Genomic DNA, 23,369 nt, shown 5'->3' with positions numbered 1-23,369 from the left:
CTGTGGTGAAGAACCGTGAGGCCAATTAACCCACAGCTGACTTTTATTTACTAATGAAGACTGCACTGTATAGTCCTTCTTCATTGTTAGTGGCCGTGCGGTACCTTTAAACAGGGGCTGTTGCTGGTCCGGGGTTTGGCTGGTTAGATGGGGGACAATATGCAGATTATTGCTGTTCTGGCCTGCAATCTCCTGCTGGTTATTTGACAGTAAACAGAGAATATTAATCAGCTCTGGCATACCCACTTCTCCAACTCCAGCGCTCCCCTGCCCCACAGGTGGGAGCCCTTCTTCTACCATCTGCTTCTCTTCCTTTTCCACATCATCTAATATCAATGAGAATATGTCATCAGGAACATCCAGCTCCTCCTCTCTCTGCATCTTGCTGACTTTTCTAGGTCATGGAGACTTTGAAGAATGATTTGAAAGAAGTAAAGCCAGCAAAAGATGATGATAGTTATCATTAGGACCTGGCCCCCCTAAGGGGTGCAGAATGGATGGTATTGGTTGGTACGCTGGCAGTGGAATTATAAAGGCTTCTTTTTGGTATTATATTACATATCTAAGTTTATGGCTGATGTAGAAACAAGTAAATGTAGGAATAAATAAAATTGATGCAGACTAAGTCACCCTGCAATTTTCCTGCACTATCCTGGCATTTTCCCTACACTCTCCCTGCAGTCTCCCTGAACTCTCCCTGCAGTCTCCCTGCGTTCTCCCTACACTCTCCCTGCATTCTCCTTGCACTCTCCATGCAGTCTCCCTGCATTCTCCCTACACTCTCCCTGCTCTCTCTGTATTTTACCTGCACTCTCCCTGCATTCTCCCTACACTCTCTCTGTACTCTCCCTGCATTTTCCCTGCACTCTCCCTGCACTCCCCCTGCACTCTCCCTGCACTCTCCCTGCATTCTCCCTACACTCTTCCTGCACTCTCCATGCAGTCTCCCTAGAATCTTCCTGCAGTGTCCCTGCACTCTCCCTCTCCAATATTGTCCTATTAACACTTTGAAGCAACACTGTCTGTAGCACACGAGCACCTGCCACGTCTCTCCCTATGCTCAGCTCACAGGACAATGACCGCATGGGATGAGGGTTTTAAGGAGCTGTGACATCACAGGGGATGGCTATCCATGGATTGGCTGGCTGCTTGGCATTATGGATGATTTTGTATTACCAGGCTCCTTACTGCCATTTTTAGAAAGAACTGCGAATCACAGCTTTCCAAAACTTTACACTGATTTCTGATTGAAATGCTTCACTTCGGTCAACACTAATAATTTTATAATAATAAAAATAAACATTCTCAAACCTGCTAAAAGATAAATTCTTGTTTCCTCTCCTGAGAGCTCCCCGAGGAGCAGTCTGAATGATAATGAAGTTGGTTTGACAGGAGCGCGTACAAGGCTTCAAAGCCGCTTGATGTCAGAGCCTCTTAATTATTCATCTGCAATAATTGGCCTCCATGATGATCTGTGACCTTTCTCAGTAAATGTCAGATGCTCATATTTGGATCTACACTTATCAATAATGAGACACATTATATACAGATGAGGCTCTCTGCCCTTACAAGGGAGATTCCTCATGGTTTTCCATAGCTCTAATCATCGGGGGATGTGCACAGTCACCGCATCGGCTGTAACTTAGTTGTGGATTTTCCATGAAGAATTTGCGCTGAAATTCTGCAATAAAATGACAGTGATAATGCAGGTGAATGGGGAGGTTGTGCAGATGTTCCATACTGCGGCACGCTTTCATCTTTCTGCATTTGCTGTGAATTTCACCCGTTTGTGCTTTGTGTTCTCATTGGTCTCGGCCTCATGCACACAAACATTTTTTTTTTTCCGTGTCCGCTCCTTTTTTTTTGCGGATAGGATGCAGACCCATTCATTTCAATGGGTCCGCAAACAGTATGTCTTTTCCGTAGCTCCGCAAAAAAAATAGAACATGTCCTATTCTTGTCCATTTTACCGACAAGGATAGGCATTGTTACAATGGATCTGCAACAAAAAAAAAACGGATGACATAAGGACGTCATACTTTTCTTTGCGGACCGCAAAACACATACGGTCGTGTACATGTAGCCCTAGGACTTGTTCACATGACCCTATGTCTTTTTTAAGTGTTTTGCGGGTCATTTTTCCCGGATCCGTTTTTCCCTATTTTTTTGTAGTGTTTTTCCGTATGGCAAATACAGTATGCAGTAGTTACATAGAAGAAATCTGGCTGGGCATAACATTTTTTTTAACAGATGGTTCCGTAAAAGTGGAACGGATACAGAAGACATACAGAGTACATTCCGAATGTGTTCCGTTTTTGTGGACTCATTGACTTGAATGGAGCTACGGAACGTGATTTGCAGGCAATAATAGGACATGTTCAATCTTTCAACGGAACGGAAAAACGGAAATACGGAATGCATACGGAGCACATTCCGTTTTTTGGGCGGAACCATTGATAAGAATATATTTTCTGCATTAATTCAGCATGGTTTTCAAGACCTCTGCTTGCTGTGATTTAATAGGAACTTCTGCGTTTTGAACTAAAAAAGGTATTAAAAGGTTTATTCCGGTTATATAAACGTATTCCCTATCCCTAGAGGATAAATATTTGATTGGTGGGGGTCCTACCACTAGAACCCCAACCGATCATGAGATTGGGGGCCCTGGACACCTCACAGCCTCCAAGTTGGACATGCGCACAGCCTCCAAGTTGGACATGCGCACAGCCGCCAGTTGGACATGCGCACAGCCGCTCCATTCATTTATATGGGAGTTCTGGGGATAGCTGGACTCCCATAGAAATGAATAGAGCAACTGTGTATATGCCTGACTGGTTGCTCCATTCAATTTGGAGGACTCCGTGGGGTAAGGGACCACCGTTGGTTAGGGGCTAGGGGTAGGACTCCCTCCAATCTAATAGTGATCCCCTATCCACAGGATTGCCAGAATACCCCTTTAAGGCTAGGGCTACACAGCGACATGCGTTGCATGACATTTTGTTGCACCAATGTTGCGGGGGCAATTTTTATAACGATAGTCTATAGCAGTGATGGCTAACCTCGGCACTCCAACTGTGGTTAAACTACAACTCCCAGCATGCTCCATTTATTTCTATAGAGTTCTGAGAGCAACCAAGCAAGGGGGGCATCTTGGGAGTTGTAGTTTTACCACAGCTGGAGTGCCAAGGTTAGCCATCACTGGTCTATGGTGTCGCAGTGTGGCATGCGACATGCTGCGAAATGACAGTAGCAAAAAATCCATCCAAGATGTGTCGCAGTGCAACACCATAGACTATCATTATTAAAATTGTCGCGCAACATTGTTGCGACATCAATGTCGCGTGACACATGTTGCAGTGTAGCTGTGCCCTATGTGTCGCGCGACTTATGTTGTCGTGTAGCCCTAGCCTAAGTCCTGTCCCTGGTATTCATTACCAGGAGAAAGAAGATTGCCTGTAATAAGGGGCTGCTGACAATTCCCTTTAAGACGTGAAGAACCTTCTCCTTCCTTCCACCTGGGACTTCACATCTGGGAAGACATAATACAGTTTTCTACTTTCAGTAATCTCATCTGCCTGACACGTCCTGACACAGTCTTGGCAGTGAAATATCAGGCGGTGATGGCAGCCGCACTTTTTGTACAAGGAGAACGGGAGAAGTTCTTGCACATTTGGTTACTGTTACAAAACATGAAATCTAGTTACTCCATAATCAAAGCCGCGGTAGGGAACAGGCTGACATGACAGCGCCTCAGATTAGGCTCCAGCCGCCTTTGTTATTATTGAGACGCGTTTGTCTTTCCATTTGTGATTTGCTGAAACCTAGATTTGAGAGCGAATATCCTGCGGCAGGAACCCAGGAGACGATTCAGTAATAAGAGATATCATCGTGACACGTAATCTTTGGCGCTGTCACCAGGAATGAATATCAAACTAACGTCTGCAATGTAAACTTGTTTATTCAGCACATCCAAAAAATCCATCCTTATACTTAATAGTCCAATGTGACTGCAAAGAATCAGTCCAAATGTGAGTTACTGTCTAATTAAACTAATCCAAGATAACTTTTAAAGGGGACTTGTCAGCATGATCAACCCTATCAATCCAGGCATACTGCCTGGTAGGATTGATTCTGCTGATTGCAACGATACCTGGATGGTAAAAATCAGTTGTGCCGTTCAGAAGAAAACAGAGTTTAATTCCTTAGGCAAGTAGGGGCATCAGCACAGAAAGGAGAGGAGAGGGGGTGTGACAAATGCAGGAAAGCAGGGGCCTGCCCCTCAGTACACTGCAGCCCTTCCTTGCCTATGGAATTAAACTCTGGTTTCTCTGGAACAGTGCAACATATGTTCGCCATCCGGGCATCATTTTACTCAGCAGGAACAACCTCAACCTTAATTATAGACCAGTAAGCTTAACATCCATGGTGGAAAAAATGTTTGAGGGTGTTCTACGGGACGACATACAGGATTATGTAACTGTCAATAATATAATAAGTGATAGCCATCATGGTGTTACTAAGAACAGGAGTTGTCAAACTAACCTGATTTGTTTTTATGAGGAGGTGAGCAGAAGCCTGGACAGAGGGAAGTCTGTCGATATTGTGTTTTTGGACTTTGCAAAGGCGTTTGATTCTGTCCCACACGGACGACTAATGGGTAAATTGAGGTTTGTTGGTTTAGAAAATATAATCTGTAATTGGATTAAAAAGTGGCTTCACGATCGTATCCAAAGAGTTGTGGTCAATGATTCCTACTCTGAATGGTCTCAGGTTATAAGTGGTGACCCCAAGGTTCTGTGCTGGGTCCACTATTATTTAACTTATTCATTAATGACATAGAGGATGGGAGTAGTAGTTCTGTTTCTATTTTTGAAGATGGCAACAAACTTTGTAATACGGTCCGATTTATGGAAGATGTTAATAAGTTACAAGCTGACTTGGACAAACTTACTGTTTGGGCCTCCACTTGGCAAATGAGGTTCAATAAAGATAAATGTAAAGTTCTGCACTTAGGGGCTAATAATCTGCATGCAGCATATCTCCTAGGGGGATTAACACATGGAGAGTCACTGGTTGAGAAGGATCTGGATGTATTAGTAGATCATAGACTAAATAATAGCACAATGTCAGTCAGCGGCCTCTAAGGCCAACAATTTTTTTTCTTGTATTAAAAGAGGTATGAACTCGTGGGACAGGGATGTAATATTGCCACTATACAAAGCATAAGTGCGACCTCAACTGAAATACACAGTTCAGTTCTGGGCACCAGTCCATAAAAAGGATGCCCTTATTATAGTACATTTGTATTGTGCAGCAGTTTTGTGAGGTTGTGCTGCGATACCACAGCTATATAGAGGGACAAACGCTATTGGAACAACTAATTGCAATGGGTGTAACATACATGTTGCCCCGAAAAAACTGATTGAGGGGTGTGATATACCTTCTTCCACAAAATACTTATTGAGGGCTGCAATATACCTATTGCCCCAAAGAAACAGGATGGTGTGATATAACTGTTGTGTAAAAAAGAAATTATGTAATAATGTAAAAAGTGATATAATGTAATAATGTGATATACCTGCTTCCACAAAATACTGATTAAGGGTTTCGATATATCTGCTTCCACCAAATATTGATTAAGGCCTGAGATATACCTGCTTCCACAAATACTGCTCTTCTCTAGGGACTTAGGCACAGGGTCATTTTTAAAATGACAGGCAGAGCAAGAGGCAGGCGTTCCACAGGGGTGGTAGGGGTCGGGCAGGTGCACCAGGCAGGAGCCTAAGTAGGAAATTGGAGAAGGCGCGTACGATTACTTCAAAGGGTGCACTAGAGTTGGTTGAATGGCTCACTCACCCTTCTGCTTCTGCACCCTCCTCACTCTCTGCTGTGTGCACCCCCAAATACACCACCACCACCACAGCCCCTCCACTTGAGTCAGAGGAATTATTTCCCCATACATTCCCAGACCTTACCGATGCGCAGCCAGGGCGCTCTACCACTTCCAATTTAGTGCAAATTGGGGCCTTCATGCTCCAGTGTTTGAAGAGGGACCCCTGTATAAAAAGCATAACGGCCAAGGACCAGTACTGGGTTGCAACATACTTAGACCCCCAGTACAAACACAAAATGGCGGACATGTTACCAGCATCAGATAGGCTTGGCAGAATGCAGCATTTCTAGGCCTTGCTGCAAGAGATGCTGAATTCTGCTGTTGCGGGCGCTGGCAGAGGAATTTCCACCCACAGTGAAACAGGTGCAGTTACCAATCCTACCGCGCCTGCAAGAAGAGGGTGGTTTGAAGATGTGTTGGTGACTTCGGATATGAGATCATTCTTGCAACCAACCCATCGACAGCCGCCCTCCGGATCCAGCCTCAGGGAATGCCTAGACCGCCAGGTGTCCGACTACATCGGGTAACGGCCAATGTGGACGCTCTGAGAAGTGAGGAACCCCTGGACTGCTGGGTGTGCAGGCTTGACCTGTGGCAACTGGCTTGCCCCTCGTCGAGTGTCCTGTCTGAAAGGATGTTCAGCGCAGCAGGGGAAATCGTGACCGATAAGCGCACTCACCTAGCTCACGACAGTGTGGACTACCTCACATTTCTAAAAATGAATGAGGCATGGATCTAGGAGGAATTCAACACCTGTGATGACCACGTCTAATTGAATTTCCTCATGCCAGCCCACACATATCTGCCACAACCCAGAACAAAGAATGGTCCTTGTCTTATGTATATACAGTGGCATAAAAGGCCTTTTCTGTCAGGTGAATACCTACTTTTTGGGGCCTATACTCCAGTGGCCTACAGTAAAATTTTTATCCAGTGAAAGCCTCCAGCCACATAATCACAATTTCTTTTCTGTCAGGTGAATGCCTAATTTTTAGGGCCTGTACTCCCGTGGCCTAAAATAAAATTTTCTAGGCTCCAGCAGGGCCCATTTTTGAGAGTCTACCTTTAAGACGCATAAAAATGGCCTCTGATTAAAATACATATTTTTTGTGGGAATTTTTGCCATTGATCCCCCTCTGGTATGTCACTATCCATGTTGTGGGACTATTTGTGCACTTCTAGTAAGTATTTGGTGGCTACAAATATGGCCTGAAAGTTTTTCCGATTCGCCTGCCATTAAAGTCAATGGGGCCCGCCGCGAACGCGCGGTTCGCAAACATTTCATCGCAAACGTGCGTTTACAAACCGTGGCGGCCGGTGTTCGTCCATCACTAATCTTAGTTATAAGCAAAGATTAAATGAATTGAATTTGTTTAGCCTTGAAAAAAGACTTCTAAGAGGAGACATGATTAACCTGTACAAATATATATAAACGGACCATACCAAAAATATCATGAGAAACTCTTCTGTGTTAAACCCCCTCAATAAACAAGGGGCCACAACCTACAACTGAAGAAAAAAAGATTCAGTCATACGAGGCGACAAGCATTCTTTACAGTAAGAGCGGTGAATCTCTGGAATAGCCGCTAGTGATGAGCGGCAGGGGTCATATTCGAATTCGCGATATTTCGCGAATATTTTTAGAATATTCGTCGAATATTCGAAAATTTGAAAATTCGCAAAAAATAATTCTTGCAAAAAATCGGCAAGGTAATGATTGTGTAATATGCGAATTTTCGTAATTTGCATTTTCGGATTCGAATTTTTATTGCGAATTTTTCAACTTTAAGACAAAGAAGATTATAGCACTATGTTAGCTAAATTGCTCTATATTCGTTTTTTTCGAATATTCGCTATATTGCTATATATTCTTGATTTAGAATATTACAAATATTCGAAAAAACGAAGTTATAGCAATATAGCGAAAATTCGAAAAAACGAATATAGAGCAATTTAGCTATTATAGTGCTATAATCTTCTTTGTCTAATAGTTGTAATTTTTTTCTCATCTGAAGTTCAGATTGGAAAAAAATTACAACTATAAAAAAAAGATTATAGCACTATATTAGCTAAATTGCTCTATATTCGTTTTTTTCGAATATTCGCTATATTGCTATAATTACGAATATTCGAAAAAACGAAGTTATAGCAATATAGCGAAAATTCGAAAAAACAAATATAGAGCAATTAAGCTAATATAGTGCTATAATCTTATTTGTCTAATAGTTGTAAGTTATAAAATTCGCAATAAAAATTAGAATCCGAAAATTCGCATATTACACAATCATAACCTTGCCGATTTTTTTCAAGAAAAAAAAACAAAAGATTATAGCACTATATTAGCTAAATTGCTCTATTTTCGATTTTTGGAATATTCGCTATATTGCTATAACAGTTTTTTGTAATATATAGCAATATAGCGAATATTCGAAAAAAACGAATATAGAGCAATTTAGCTAATATAGTGCTATAATCTTTTTTTTTATAGTTGTAATTTTTTTCCAATCTGAACTTCAGATGAGAAAAAAATTACAACTATTAGACAAAGAAGATTATAGCACTATATTAGCTTAATTGCTCTATATTCGTTTTTTTCGAATTTTCGCTATATTGCTATAACTTCGTTTTTTCGAATATTTGTAATATTCTAAAACAAGAATATATAGCAATATAGCGAATATTCGAAAAAAAACGAATATAGAGCAATTTAGCTAACATAGTGCTATAATCTTCTTTGTCTTAAAGTTGAAAAATTCGCAATAAAAATTCGAATCCGAAAATTGAAATTACGAAAATTCGCATATTACACAATAATTACCTTGCCGATTTTTTCAAGAAAAAAAAATCGTGCATTTTCGAATATGACCCCTGCCGCTCATCACTACTCCTAAAGTCAAGTATATTACAGCCTTCTTATTGGCCCACAAGCTAGAAGCAGGAAGGGATCATGTGTACTGATAAAAAAAAAAAAAAAAAAAAAAAGAATATTCGAAATTACGAATATATATAACTATATTCGAAATATTCGCGAATTTTCGAAGTGGCTATATTCGCGATAAAAATTCGAAATTAGAATATTCGTGATCAACACTAATAGCCGCAGGAGACGCTCAAATGCAGGAGAAGGCTTCAAAAAAGGTTTAGATTACTTTTTAATTCAAAATAACATTGTGGCTTATGACAATGTATAGAAATCCTGTTCTACACACCCTTTGAGAATCGGTACAGGAAGGAGGAGACGCCAGGGTTTCTCATTGGGCGTCTCCTTCTCACAGCCAGGGAGAAACCATAGGGTCTCCTCCTCCCTGTACCGATTCTCAGGATTAACATACTGAGCGGGAAAACTGAAGGGGGGCACAGCTGGGTGTACGAGCGGTATTTTAAAAAAACTGGTAAGGTGGCAGCATCAGCAGGGAGTACCCCACAAGGAAAGGTATTTAATTAAACTAAAAAAAAAAAATGAAAGGTCCTCTTTAAGTCCCCTAGACTTTCAGTTGGCAGTGTGCATGCTCCATTCGAACCAGGGGACACAGGACAACCCTTTTCAGCCTCTCATTGATTTATATTGACTGGGAGATAAATACTTTTATTTCAGCCTAACAGATGTAGTAATAATTAATATTATTGTTATTGTTACTACAGTATTATTATTACGGTATGTGCTTCCCTCATTAGCGCTATTGCCCTGCACTACTGGGTTCCATTACAACTAATGCAGCATTTGCATGGAGATGGTATGTTCTTCTCATGTTCTCTTAGGTTTCCTCCAAGTTTTCAAGTATCCACCCAATCTCTTAAAATGGTGGCGGCAGTTTTATTAATCCTGCCTAAAATTAGGTCAACAGAAATGTAGGCATTCTAAAGATGTGCCATATTTATAATCTTAATGAAAAAGGAATTGTCCAGCCTTTCTTTGGGAAGTTCCAAGATCACTTTATTTCGTATCAAAGTTTAAAAACATCCAGGTACAGCTAATGTTCGTCTACGCGTTTCAGACAACAAAACAGTTACAGCCCTTACTCATGACCCAATATTTATAATCTTGGCTCAGGCTGGATGATACACTCTTCTCATGGTTGGAAACCTTTGTCCATTTTCATACCACTTGTTTGGCTTGCTTTGCGAAAGAATGTTGTGCCATAATTGGGTTGCACCCCTTTGCTGCTGAACAACACCCCTTTGTCAAGGACTCATTCCCCCTCAACAATTGAGCAGAAAAACATACAATAGAAGCAGGCTGAGGAGCACAGGATACCACAGAGTTACTTTATTCAAGTGCTACTTTCTTCAGTAGACACAGTAAAAGCAAAGCAAGGAGCACGATTTGTACAGGTTTAGACAACATACAAAACCCACACCAGATAAAAACTGGAACTGGACCATAATAAATATGTCTAAAACATTTTTTACACTCAATAGTAATATAAATAATAAACAAAAATAAGATACATGTTAAAAATAAACAAATACAATTAAATTGTAGAAGATATATATGAAGAACTGGATACATTTTTAAGCGATGAACCAGATATATTTTACTTTGCTATCTGACTCGTTCGATGGTCTCATTAAGACCCTCCGGCATTAATGTCCATAGCTGGAAGGTCCAATAAGCCTCCCTATTGAATAGTCTGGAGAAGCGGTTCCTAGAGGCCTCAGAGATCTGTTTCAGGGTTATTAGTCTCAATAAGGTGAAATCTTTACTGTGGACACTGGCAAAATGTCTGGAGACTCTATGATCGAGTCTGCCTAAATGAATATTGATGCCATGTCGGTTCAGCCTCTTTTTCATGGGCTGGATGGTCCATCTGACATAATGCAGCCTGCAGGGACAGGAGATCGATGATTGAGGCGCAGTAGATTATCCTCTTGGCATACACACTTAAAAAATACGTCTAAAATAAACGGAGACTTTTGTACCAAAATGCATCAGATTTTGGCATAAAATAAGCCAAAACTCAAATGCAGCCACAAAAGTAAATATGTTGTAGTTTGCTTTCCATCCTTGGATGTGGAGCAAGATGGATCCAGCATGACCCCCAATGCAAGTCAAAGGGGACGGATCCTTCATGACCCAGAATGTAAGTCAATAGGGACGGATCAGTTTTCTATGCCACAATCTGCCACAATAGAAAACGGATCCGTCCCCCATTGACTTTCAATGGAGTTCATTACGGATCCGTCTTGGCCATGTTAAAGATAATACAACCGGATCTGTTCATAACGGATGCAGATGGTTGTATAGTCAGTAACGGAAGCGTTTTTGCTGAACCCTGCCGGATCCAGCAAAAACGCTAGTGTGAAAGTCTAGTGTGAGTATGATACAGTGCTATATTACCAACAAGAATGATGTAAGAATTATAATTCACAATAATTGTATTGTTTATTATTATTACTATAGCAAAATATGTCTTTATTAACCCTTTCTACCCCGGACCAGTTTTCACCTTTCTGCGCAGGCCATTTTTTGCAAATCCGACATGTGTCACTTTATGTGGTAATAACTTTGGAACACTTTTACTTATCAAAGCCATTCTAAGATTGTTTTCTCATGAAACATTGTACTTCATGATTTGAATTCATATATTTAACCTTTATTTATTAAAAAAATCCCAATTTTTTAAAAAATGGCAATTTTCCAAATTTTAATTTCTCTGCTTTTAAAATAGAAAGTGATACCTCATAAAATATGTATTACTTAACATTCCCCGTGTCTACTTTATGTTGGCATCATTTTGTAAATGTCATTTTATTTTTTTAAGACGTTAGAAGGCTTAGAATTTTAGAAGCAATTCTTAAAACTTTTAAGAAATCTTCCAAAACCCACTTTTTAAGAACCAGTTCAGGTCTGAAGTCACTTTATGGGGCTAACATAGTTGAAACCCACCACAAATGACCCCATTGCATAAACTACACCCTCAACCTATTCAAAACTGATTTTACAAACCTTGTTAAGCCTTTAGGTGTTCCACAAGAATTAAAGGAAAATGGAGATGAAATTTCAAAATTTCACTTTTTTGGCAGATTTTCCATTTTAATCCATTTTTTTCTTTAACACATCGAGGGTTAACAGCCAAACAAAATTCAATATTTCCCTGATTCTGCGGTTTACAGAAACACCCCACATGTAATCGTAAACTGCTGTACAGGCACACGGCAGGGCGCAGAAGAAAAGGAGCGCCACATGGTTTTTGGAAGGCAGATTTTGCCGAACTGGTTTTTAGATGCCATGTCCCATTTTAAGCCCCCCTGATGCATCCTTAGGACTCTTTCACACGGTTGTCGTGTGTGAGGGACGGACAAGATTCGGGTGTGTTGCGGTAAAATGCGCAATAATAATTAAACTCACCTCATCCACTTGTTCGTGGACCCCTGCTTGTCTTCTTTTTTCTTCTTTGAGGACCTGGGAGGAAAAGGACCTTTGGTGACATCCATGTGATGACCATGTGATGAGCGCAGTGACGTTACCAAAGATCCTTTTCCTCCCAGGTCCTCAAAGAAGAAGACAGAAGACAAGCCGGGCTGCGCGAACAAGTGGATGAGGTGAGTTTAATTATTATTATTTTTGTAATCCCTAATTTACTTAGCATTCTGTATTAAGAATGCTATTATTTTCCCTTGTAACCATGTTATAAGGGAAAATAATTATGATCGGGTCCCTATCCTGATCGTCTCCTAGCAACCATGCGTGAAAATCGCACTTGCTTGCGGATGCATGAGATTTTCACGCATCCCTATTCACTCCTATGGGGCCTGCGTTGCATGAAAAACACACAATATAGAGCTTGCTACAATTTTCACGCAACACACAAGTGAAGCGTGAAAATCACCGCTCATCTGAACAGCCCCATTGAAGTAAATGGGTCCGGATTCAGTGCAGATGCAATGCGTTCACCTCACGCATGCCACCCACGTGGAATTCTCACCCGTGTGAAAGGAGCCTTACTGTAGAAACTCCCAAAAAGTTACCCCATTTTGGAAACTAGGGGATGAGGTGCCAGTTTTATTGGTACCATTTTGGGGTACATATGATTTATAATTGTTTTATATTACGCCTGTCTGTTTGACATTCATCTGACAGGGTAGATCATGTGCTATTTTTATAGAGCAGGTTGTTATGGATACAATGATATTAAACATGTCTACTTTCTTTCTTTGTTTGTTTGTTTCAGTTTTACATAATAAAGCATTTTTGAAAAAAAATATTTTTGTGTCTCTATTTTCTGAATGCCTTATTTTTTATTTATTTTTCTTCCGATCGTCTTGTGCAGAGGCTAGTTTTTTGCGTTTTTATTGGTACCATTTTGGGGTAAATATGATTTTTTGATCATTCATTATTACACTTTATCGTTCATCTGAGGGTTAGGTCATGTGATATTTTTATAGAGCAGATCGTTACGGATGTAGCAATACGTGATATGTATACTTTTTCTTATTTATTTAAGTTTTACACAATTATAGAGCTTTTGAAACAAAAAAAAAAATGTTTTAGTGTCTCCATAGTCTGAGAGCCATAACTTTATTTTTTTGTCCGATTGCCTTAGGTAGGGTCTCCATTTTTTCGGGATGAGGTGATGGTTTGATTGGTGCTATTTTGGGGGGCATACGCCTTTTTGATCGCTTGGTGTTGCAATTTTTGTGATGTAAGGTGACAAAAAATTGCTTTTTTTAGCACAGTTTTTACCTGAGGGGTTAGGTCATGTGATATTTCTATAGAGGAGGTTGTTATAAATGCGGCAATACCTAATATGTATACTTTTTTTATTTATTTATTTTTAACACAATAATAGCATATTTAAACCCCCCCAAAAAAAAAGATGTTATAGTGTCTCATGTTCTGAAAGCTATATTTTTTTTTTTTTGTTGTGATTTTCTTATTTAGGGGCTCATTTTTTGCGGGATGAGATGATGGTTTTATTGGTATCATTTTGTGGGACATTATGCCTTTTTGATCGCTTGGCGATGTAAGGTGACAAAATTGTTTTTTTCACACAGTTTTTATTTTATTTTTTTATGGTGTCTATCAGACGGGGTGGATCATGTGATATATTGATAAAGCCGGTCGTTACAGACGTGGCGATGCCTAATAAGTGTATTTTTATTATAAAATCAGGGGAAAAGGGTCTGATCCCCTGATCCCCTCTGCAATGCATTACAATACATCTGTATTGTAATGCATTGCCTCTTAGTGTATTACACTGAGTAATACACTAACAGGTTGCCTAGGAGACCGGGCCTGGGGCTGGATCTCTTGGGTACCCGTAGAAGGAAGGTCCCGATGCCGTGCAAGGCATTGGGCAGCCTCTGCATAGCATTGGGCTGCCTTCTCACTTATCGGGTCCCCATCACAGCAGCGCGGAGACCCTATGAGCTCCCTCACACGCAGCAAATCCCTTCTATGTCGCGGTCAGCTCTAACCGCGACATAGAAGGGATTAATGCGCCGACATCAGTGTTTTCCCCGATGCCGGCGCATACAGCAGGGGCCCGGATAACGGGAACAGTCGGTCCTCTGCAGCTGATCGGGCGGCCGCAGCTCCTGCATCCGCCCGATCAACAGGCCATAATAGTATGGGACTGAGCGGCAAGTCCCGTCCCGCTGCGCCGTACTATTACGGCGCTGGTCGGGAAGGGGTTAATAGACATGTCCTCTGGGCCAGTGGTGTGCCCAGGGGGACGGTCTGCCCCAGGTGCCGGCTCTCAGGGGGGTGCCAGAACAGAAGCAATGAGCGCTTCCATCAATACAGATGGAAGCACTCATTGCTTTTCCCTTTATAAGATGCAGTGCATCTTATAAAGGGAATACTAGTGAGCACTTCCATAATGAATGCGCTCACTAGTCTGCAGGAGGAGGGGGAGAGAAGCGCTGTGAGCGCTGTACAGTACCTACCCCTCCTCATGCTCACTGTTTTTAGGATTACAGAGCGCACTCTGACCTGATGCTGCAGGAGGTCAGGTGACTGCAGAGCGGGCTCTGAGAAGAGAAGACAGCCAGGACAGGGAGAGTGGTGACAGGAGAGGTAAGTGACTATATTATTTTACAGTATGATCTGAGGTCTGATATGGAAGTCTAATGGGGGTCTGGAGAGGTCTAATGGGGGTCTGGAGTGGTCCAAGGGGGGTCTGGAGGTCTGACTGGGGGGGTCAGGAGGTCTGACTGGGGGATTCTGGAGGTCTGACTGAGGGATGTCTGGAGGTCTGACTAGGGGGTCTGGAGGTCTGACTGGGGGATCTGGAGGTCTAATGTGGGTCTGATTGAGGGTCTAGAGGTCTGACTGGGGGGGTCTGGAGGTCTAGTGGGGGTCTGATTGGGGGTCTGGATGTCTAATGGGGGTTTAATTGAGGGTCTGGAGGTCTAATGGGGGTCTGATTGGAGGTCTGATGGGGGTTTGATTGGTGGTCTGGAGGTCTGACTGGGAGGTCTAGATGTCTAATGGGGTCTGATTAGGGATTTGGAGGTCTGACTAGGGAGTCTAGAGGTCTAATGGGGGTTTGATTGGGGGTCTGGAAGTCTGACTGAGAGGTCTGGAGGTCTAATGGGGGTATTATTGGGGTCTGGAGGTCTGACAGGGGGTCTGGAGGTCTAATAAGGGTCAGATATGGGGGTCTGGAGGTCTAATGGTGTCTGGAGGTCTAGTGGGAGTCTGGAGGTCTAATGGGAGTCTGAAGGTCTAATGGGGGTCAGGTATGGGGTCTGGAGGTCTAGTGGGAGTCTGCAGGTCTAATGGGGGTTTGGAGGTCTGATATGGGGGTCTGGTCTGAGGTCTGATATGTGGGACTGGAGGTCTAATGGGGGTCTTATCTGAGGTTTGATATTGAGTCGGGGTCTTACATGGAGGACTAATGGGGGTCTGATTTGAGGTTTAAAACTGGGGTCTTATATAGGGTCTGAGATAGAGGTCTAAAGGGTGTTTGGTCTGAGATGGGGGATCTCATTTAGGGTTTTATATGGGGGTCTGATCTGAAAGGAAGGGGGGATTTTTTTGTACTAGCGCACAATATAAAGGGGTGTTTTTTTACTAACGCACTATCTGTGTGGTACCGGTATTTTCAGGGGGACTGTTTCTGCAGGAAAGTATTGGGGAGCACAGTGGACACAGTATTGGGGGTCGCAGAATGGAGTGTTGAGGAGGTGGGAGGAAGATGGAAAAGTAGGAAAGTAAGATGTCTGTTTGATAAACTCTGCAGAGACGCGGCTGAAAGAAGTCACCATGGCGGTCTGGTCTGAGAGGAGAAGAAGAGGAAAGAGAATGTCTACATCCGAGAAGAGAAGTCACTGGATGTAAGAGATACATATGTGGGGCTGTATGATCCTATATGTTCTGTAGCGCTGAACGGACACGGAAAGAAAATACATTTCCCTGGACTTGTTGAAATTGAATAGCTGTGATTGAGAGAGACGAACACCGGAGGAAAAACACCGGCCAGGTAAAACAAATCAACATAGTTGCTCAACTAGGTGGGACGCCACCGTTGTGCACAATTGCACTTTGCTATTACCGACTCAAGACTGAGGAGTGCCCATAAGACTTTGTTACAATGTACGGAATTGCGTTTTTTCCTAGACTGGAATAATGACTATAGTATTTTAAGCCGCATATGCGATTTCAGAATATATGCCCACTAGTGCTGCTACTTGATTAGTGCATTGAAGTGATTTTAGAGTGATTTTAGAATACATGTCTATTATTGCTGCTATTTGTTTAGTGTAATGAAGTGATTTTATTGTATTTTATAGGTATATTTTATTTTACTATTGTGGGAATAAATAATATTTATCAATTCACTCCATATTTGAGTGCCTGGTTTATCCTTTATATTCTTTAAAGGGGTTGTCTGCTTTTTTATTCCATACGAGCGCTGCCTTCTCTGCTCTGCTTACCGCCATTCACTGCAAATGCTACAGCGAGCAGGTGAACAGAACAGAGAAAGCAGCTCTCATATAAGAGCTGGGGGCTGGGGACACAGAGGCCATTACTACTATGCAGGGGGCACAGAGGGCATTACTAATGTGAAGGGGGCACTGAGCCAGAATGCATTACTACAATGAAGGGGCACAGTGGGCATTATTACTGTGAAGGGGGAAAAGTGGGCATTATTACTGTGAAGGGGGCTCAATGGGGATTTCTACTATGGAGGGGGCACAGAGGACATTACTAGCACAGTGGGCATTACTACTATTAAGGGGGCACAATGGGCATTATTACTATGAAGGGGGAACAGTGGGCATTATTACTCTAAAGGGGGCATAATGGGGATTATTACTATGAAGGGGACACAATGGGTATTATTACTGTGAAGGGGGAACAATGGGGATTATTACTGTGAAGGGGGAACAAAGAGGGCATTACAACTGTGAAAGGGGCACAGAGAGGGCATAACTACTGTGAGGGGGGCACAATTTGGACAAAACTACTGTGAAGGTTGTACAATGAGGGCAATACTACTGTAAGGGGGTACAATTTTTTTTAAGTATTTGGGAAGGGGGGGGGGGGTGCCAGAGAAAGGACCCACCCTGGGTGCCAAACACCCTAGGCACGCCACTGCTCTGGGCCTAAATGTAATCCATCATTTATCTCTCTTAATACCTTGATAATATTTAACAAACAAATAATATTACAAAGTCACCAACTTCTCAGCATCTAACAGCAGATAATCAGGGTTATGAAAATAATAAAGTCACTAAAAGAGCAGAAATGTATCATGTACTGGGAGGCAGGATGAAGCGCTAACACGTGAGAGGCAAAAATGGCGCAGAAACTTCACCTCCACTGATCTGAAAACACGTAAACAGCTGAATGCTTCAGCAACCAAATAACCTCTTTAATGGGTAGAAACTCAACAGAATAAATGAATAATTCACAGTAAAACGTCTTAAACTTTAAAAATAAAAAATAAAATATATGAAGACTTTAGCAAAAGGAAAATAATCCATTGTAAAACCTGAATGTAACGGAACATTATGAGCCGTCCTTTCATATGCTACACTGTTACGATATACTGTTCAGTTCTCAGTTACCAGTTGTGAATGTGACGGCCCCTTTACACGCATCAAGCAAATCATCGCTAACAAGTGTTCATAGGAACTAACGCTGTAAAGGTGCCGATAATTGCGCTCGTTTATCAGATAATAATATTGTGCAGGCGCCTAAATCATCCTTTACCAGCAGCAGATCGTGATGTCTAAAAGGCCTCTGCTGCTGGCAAACAATGATTCTGTAAGAGGACAGTGATGACATGATCACTGCTCCCTGTACTGTGGAGGAGATCGCTGAATGTAAGTGTGTCCCCTCCACTGACGAGCAGGAGATTGTCAGGAAGAAACGCATCTGTATGGGGCAAGTGATGGCGTTAGTGATCACTGCTCCCTGTACTGTGGAGGAGATCGCTGAATGTAAGTGTGTCCCCTCCACTGACGAGCAGGAGATTGTCAGGAAGAAACGCATCTGTATGGGGCAAGCAATGGCATTAGTGATCACTGCTCCCTGTACTGTGGAGGAGATCGCTGAATGTAAATGTGTCCCCTCCACTGACGAGCAGGAGATTGTCAGGAAGAAACGCATCTGTATGGGGCAAGCGATGGCATTAGTGATCACTGCTCCCTGTACTGTGGAGGAGATCGCTGCATGTAAATGTGTCTCCTCCACTGACGAGCAGGTGGCTGCCGAGAAGGAACACTTCCTCCCTGACAATCGTCTGTTCAAATGAAAAATGTAAAGGGGCCTTAAACCTTCCTAAGTGAAGAATAAAAATAATTAACATAAGTGCAGAGTAGATGAACCATGTGATCTTTTGCTGCTGTCATTCCTCTCTGGTGCAACTATTTATTCATTTATTTATTTATTTTGTATCTTCTTTCTGGTCAGATTTATAATGTTGTCCACAGACCACAGACCAGTGTTTAGCGGGGGCTCAGTGGTTAGCACTGGCGACTTGCTGTGCTGGTTCAAATCCCACCTAGGACAACATCTGTATGGAGTTTGTATGTTCTCCCTGTGTTTGTGTGGGTTTCCTCCCACACTTTAAAGACAGACTGATAGGGAACTTAGATTCTGAGCCCCATTGGAGACAGCTTGATAATAATGTCTGTAAAGCGCTGCAGAATATGTCAGCGCTATAAGTGCATAAAATAATTAAAATATTACAGTAAATATGTATATTATTGTACATAGGAGCAGTATTATAGTAGTTATATTCTTGTTCATATGAGGCAGTATTATAGTAGTTATATTCTTGTACATAGGAGCAGTATTATAGTAGTTATATTCTTGTACATAGGAGCAGTATTATAGTAGTTATATTCTTGTACATAGGAGCAGTATTATAGTAGTTATATTCTTGTACATAGGAGGCAGTATTATAGTAGTTATATTCTTTGTCAATTGTCCTTTTATTGAGAAGCATCAAGAAAAAGAAGCAACATCCAATGATGAATAATCAAATTGCAATACATACAATCTTGGTTGCAGTTGACAAGTGCATTGACATTATACATAAGGCATATGCAGGATGTACATTCCATGTCTAGTTCAGCAATAACAGCAATTGACAGTCAAAGTGCAACCTGAGGTAGGTGTGGTAGACACGAACCATTAGGGGAGGCGGGGGGGGGGGGGGGTTGGGGGGGGGGAAGGGAGGGGGTACAAAGTGTCCTTAGAACTGGACAGATACGGTCTCTGGCCTTTAAGATATATGAGGATAAATCCAAAGATAGGAAGACATATGACGTCTTCCGTTCCCACCACTGTGTCTGACACAACTACGGGGCTCGTATAGGTTTGTGGCCAATCATCAAACGCTAAGATGCTGGGGTACCATTCGCCTGCCTATAAGCAATCCAGGGGGCCCATAACTTCGTGTGTTTCTCGTGAGATCTAAGTTCCCATCCCGCCAGTTCCTCCATACGGTGGATATGGTCCAGTTTATTGAACCACTGGGAGATTGTGGGGGGATCCGAACTTAGCCACTTTTGGGGTATGAGTAAACGTGCAGCCTGGATCAGGTGAGTAGGGAGTTTGTTCTTTGATGGCGATAGGTCCTTTGTGGGGAGCCATAAAAGAACCAGTTGGGGGGTTAGTGTCAGGTTAATGTTTAGCATCTCATTAATAATCCGGGAGACATTGTCCCAATAACCTCTAATTTTAGGGCAGGACCAGAAAATGTGCAGAAGAGTGCCACTCTCCTCTCCACACCTCCAGCATTTGTCATGGTCACTCAGGCCGCTAAGAAATAGTTGTTTGGGGGTAAGGTACCACTGTGTGAGGACCTTATATGAATGCTCTTGGATCTTCACACAACGCGAGAAGCCATGCGAGTGCGCATGCATGCGGAGAATGTCCGTCTCAGAGAAAGTAGTCTGAAGATCAGAGGCCCAGGTATGGACATATTGTGGGGTTATGCGGCGTTGGGGTGAGGTCAAGGCCATATATATGTTAGATATCAATTTGCGTTGAGGGGAGGGGGGGTTTGCTAACTTTTCAAACCATGTTGAGTTCACTACACATGGTTTCTGTGCAAGTAGCTGTTTCCCAGCAGCTTGTACAGATATTAGGTCTAGAAAGTTGGCTGCCCTCCAGACCAGGCTGAGTGGGTGTTGCTCCGACAGGGTGCCTCTTGTTTTCTCTATAAATTCGGCCGTGGAGAAACTTCTTACTCTGTGCCAAATCTGAGAGACCTGGGTACCTGAGGGTTGGATACTGTATGGTATAAGGTCTGCTGGCATCGCCCCGGGATGGTTTTGTAGGAGCCCGTAGGCCTTGTTGAGCTGTTTAATGACCAGGCTGGTGCCCTTTAGAAGTACATGGGAATGAAGTGACGTATTTGATTGGCCCCATAAAGCTGCTTTCTGCTGTTGGGGAAGCTGCGCTAGTTCCAGTTCCGTGCCCAATGTGTTGTAGGCAGGGGAGTGGAGCTGCAACCACCTCTTCAGGTGTATGGCCCTGTAATATGTTTGGACATCCGGTAGTGCTATACCTCCATGACCACGCCCCAGTACGAGCCTCTGGTGAGGGGCCCTAGCCTTCTTTCCACCCCACAGGTAAGTCGCAAAAAGCCTACGGAGCTTTGTAAAGTACGAGTTAGGCAGGAATATTGGCAACATCTGTAGTACATACATAATTTTTGGAAGGACAAAGGCTTTCAGGATATTTTTCCTTCCTATCCAGGAGGAGTATGGGAGGCGTAGCGATTGGAGAAGTTTTTGGACCTCTGCTAGTAGGGGGGTATAATTGAGCCGGAAAAGGTCGTCCATGGACGCAGGGATCTTGACCCCCAGATAGGAGACACATAAGGATTGCCATTTGAAAGGCGTAGTAGTTTTCAAAGTGGCTATGGAGCTCGCCGGGGCATTAACATTTAGTGCTTCTGACTTGGAATAGTTCATTTTGTAGTTCGATAGCCTACCATATTCTTCAAATAGCTTCAAGAGATGCGGGAAGGCCGCGACCGGGTTGGAGACCATGATCAGTAAATCGTCGGCATAAGCCACATTGATATATTCTGCACTGCTATTTCCTATTAACACCCCCTTAATATCCGCATGCTCCCTAATGGCCTGGAGAAGGGTTTCCATGACCATTATATACAGGGTCGGGGATAGGGGACAGCCCTGACGTGTCCCGTTACATATAGGGAAGGATGGAGACAAAGTACCGTTGATCCTAATTTTTGCACTCGGACCTTTATATAGGGACATGACAGCCTCCTGAAATCTTGTCGGGATTCCAAACCGCGACATTGTCCTCTTCATAAAATCCCAGCTCACCCGGTCGAAGGCCTTCTCCGCATCTACACTAAGAAGCGCTAGGGGGAGGTTTTTCTTTTTGGCCCACTGTATCGCAGTGATCAACCTACAGGAATTGTGATTCCCTTCCCTCCCTGGAACAAAGCCAGATTGGTCGGGGTGGATGAGTTTGGGGAGCAAACAACTCAGCCGTGTCGCTAGAATTTTGGCCCATACTTTAATGTCTACATTAAGTAGCGAAATTGGCCTATAGCTACCGCAGAGGAGGGGATCTTTCCCAGGTTTTGGGAGTATGGTAACTGTGGCCTCCAAAGACTGTTTATGTAAGGTTTCCCCATTCAGGAGTGCATTGCACCACGTCACCAGATGGGGTATTAGTACGTCAGGGAATTTCTTATAATAGCCCACCGGGAATCCATCCGGACCGGGGCTTTTACCTGCAGGCATAGAAGACAGTATGGTTTTCACTTCTAATTCAGTGACTGGCTCAAGCAAGGTATCACTTTCCTGGGAGGTAATCTGGGGTAAACTAAGTCCTCTCAGAAACAAGTCCGTTGCCTCTTGCAATGAGGGGTCTGGGTGGTCTGGGTCTGATAAGCCGTAGAGTTGCTTGTAGAATTCCTGGAATTCCTCTGCAATATCAGCTGTTTTATGCAGCATACTTCCATTTCTGGATTTGATGTTGGGAATGAACATGGAGTCTTTCCTTTGTTTAGTGAGGGAAGATGTTAATTTAGATCCCTTGTCACCGTGGGAATAATGTTTATATTGGGCGTATTGGTAGGCTTTAGCATTTTGAATGTTTAAATGATCCTTTAGCTGCGATCTCAGCCTGTTCAGTTCGGTCAGAGCTTCTATTGCCTTAGATCTTTTATGGACCGCTTCTTTGTCCGCTATCTGGGCCAAGAGATCTTGTAGGATCTTTTGTTTCTCTTTCTTGACTCTACTGCCTAAGGCTATTAATTCCCCCCGAATGACCACCTTATGTGTCTCCCAAAGTGTCGTCTGGGGCATACCCGGTGTTGCATTGGTCACAAAAAAGTCCCTAAGTTTTTGCTCTAGGGCTAGGGCATCAGCACGCCTGTCTAACAACGTCTCGTTTAAGCGCCACTGTCTGACTGAGGCTGGAAGGCTGGAGAATCTGAGGGCAGCAGATACTGGGGCGTGGTCAGAGACGGTAACAACACCAATGTCTGCCGAGTCCACTATATCCACGGCATTACTGGACAATAATATATAATCTAATCGTTTGTGCGATTTATGCGGTGCCGAGAAAAAAGTGAAGTCCCTAGTATCCGGGTGGGCCAGGCGCCAGACATCCAGCAGGTTCATATCCGAAATGCATCTGTTTATGCTTCCTAGTGCTGACTGGGTCAATTGGGAGGAGCCGTCAGAGGCATCAATGATGGGGTTCAAAGTGACATTGAGGTCCCCCCCAACTATCCTGATCCCCTCCGCAAACAACTCCAATTTACTCAGAGTGGTCCTTATCCACCTTTTTTGACCACGGTTAGGGCTATATAAACTGGCAAGTGTAACCTTTTGTGTGCCAATGAGGCCCTTCATGAAAACGAAGCGGCCCTCAGGGTCCGTCAGCTTAGATATCAATGTGAATGGTACTTTTTTAGAAATAGCAATACCCACTCCTCTCTTTGCTTTCTCAAAAGCGCTAAAATACCAGTGCTGGAAGTGTGGGTTTGGAATTTTAGGAATATGTGTCTCTTTAAAATGTAGC

Source organism: Bufo gargarizans, chromosome 8, assembly GCF_014858855.1.
Source record: "Bufo gargarizans isolate SCDJY-AF-19 chromosome 8, ASM1485885v1, whole genome shotgun sequence".
Lineage (NCBI taxonomy): Eukaryota > Metazoa > Chordata > Amphibia > Anura > Bufonidae > Bufo > Bufo gargarizans.
Note: the sequence above shows the minus strand (reverse complement) of the source record.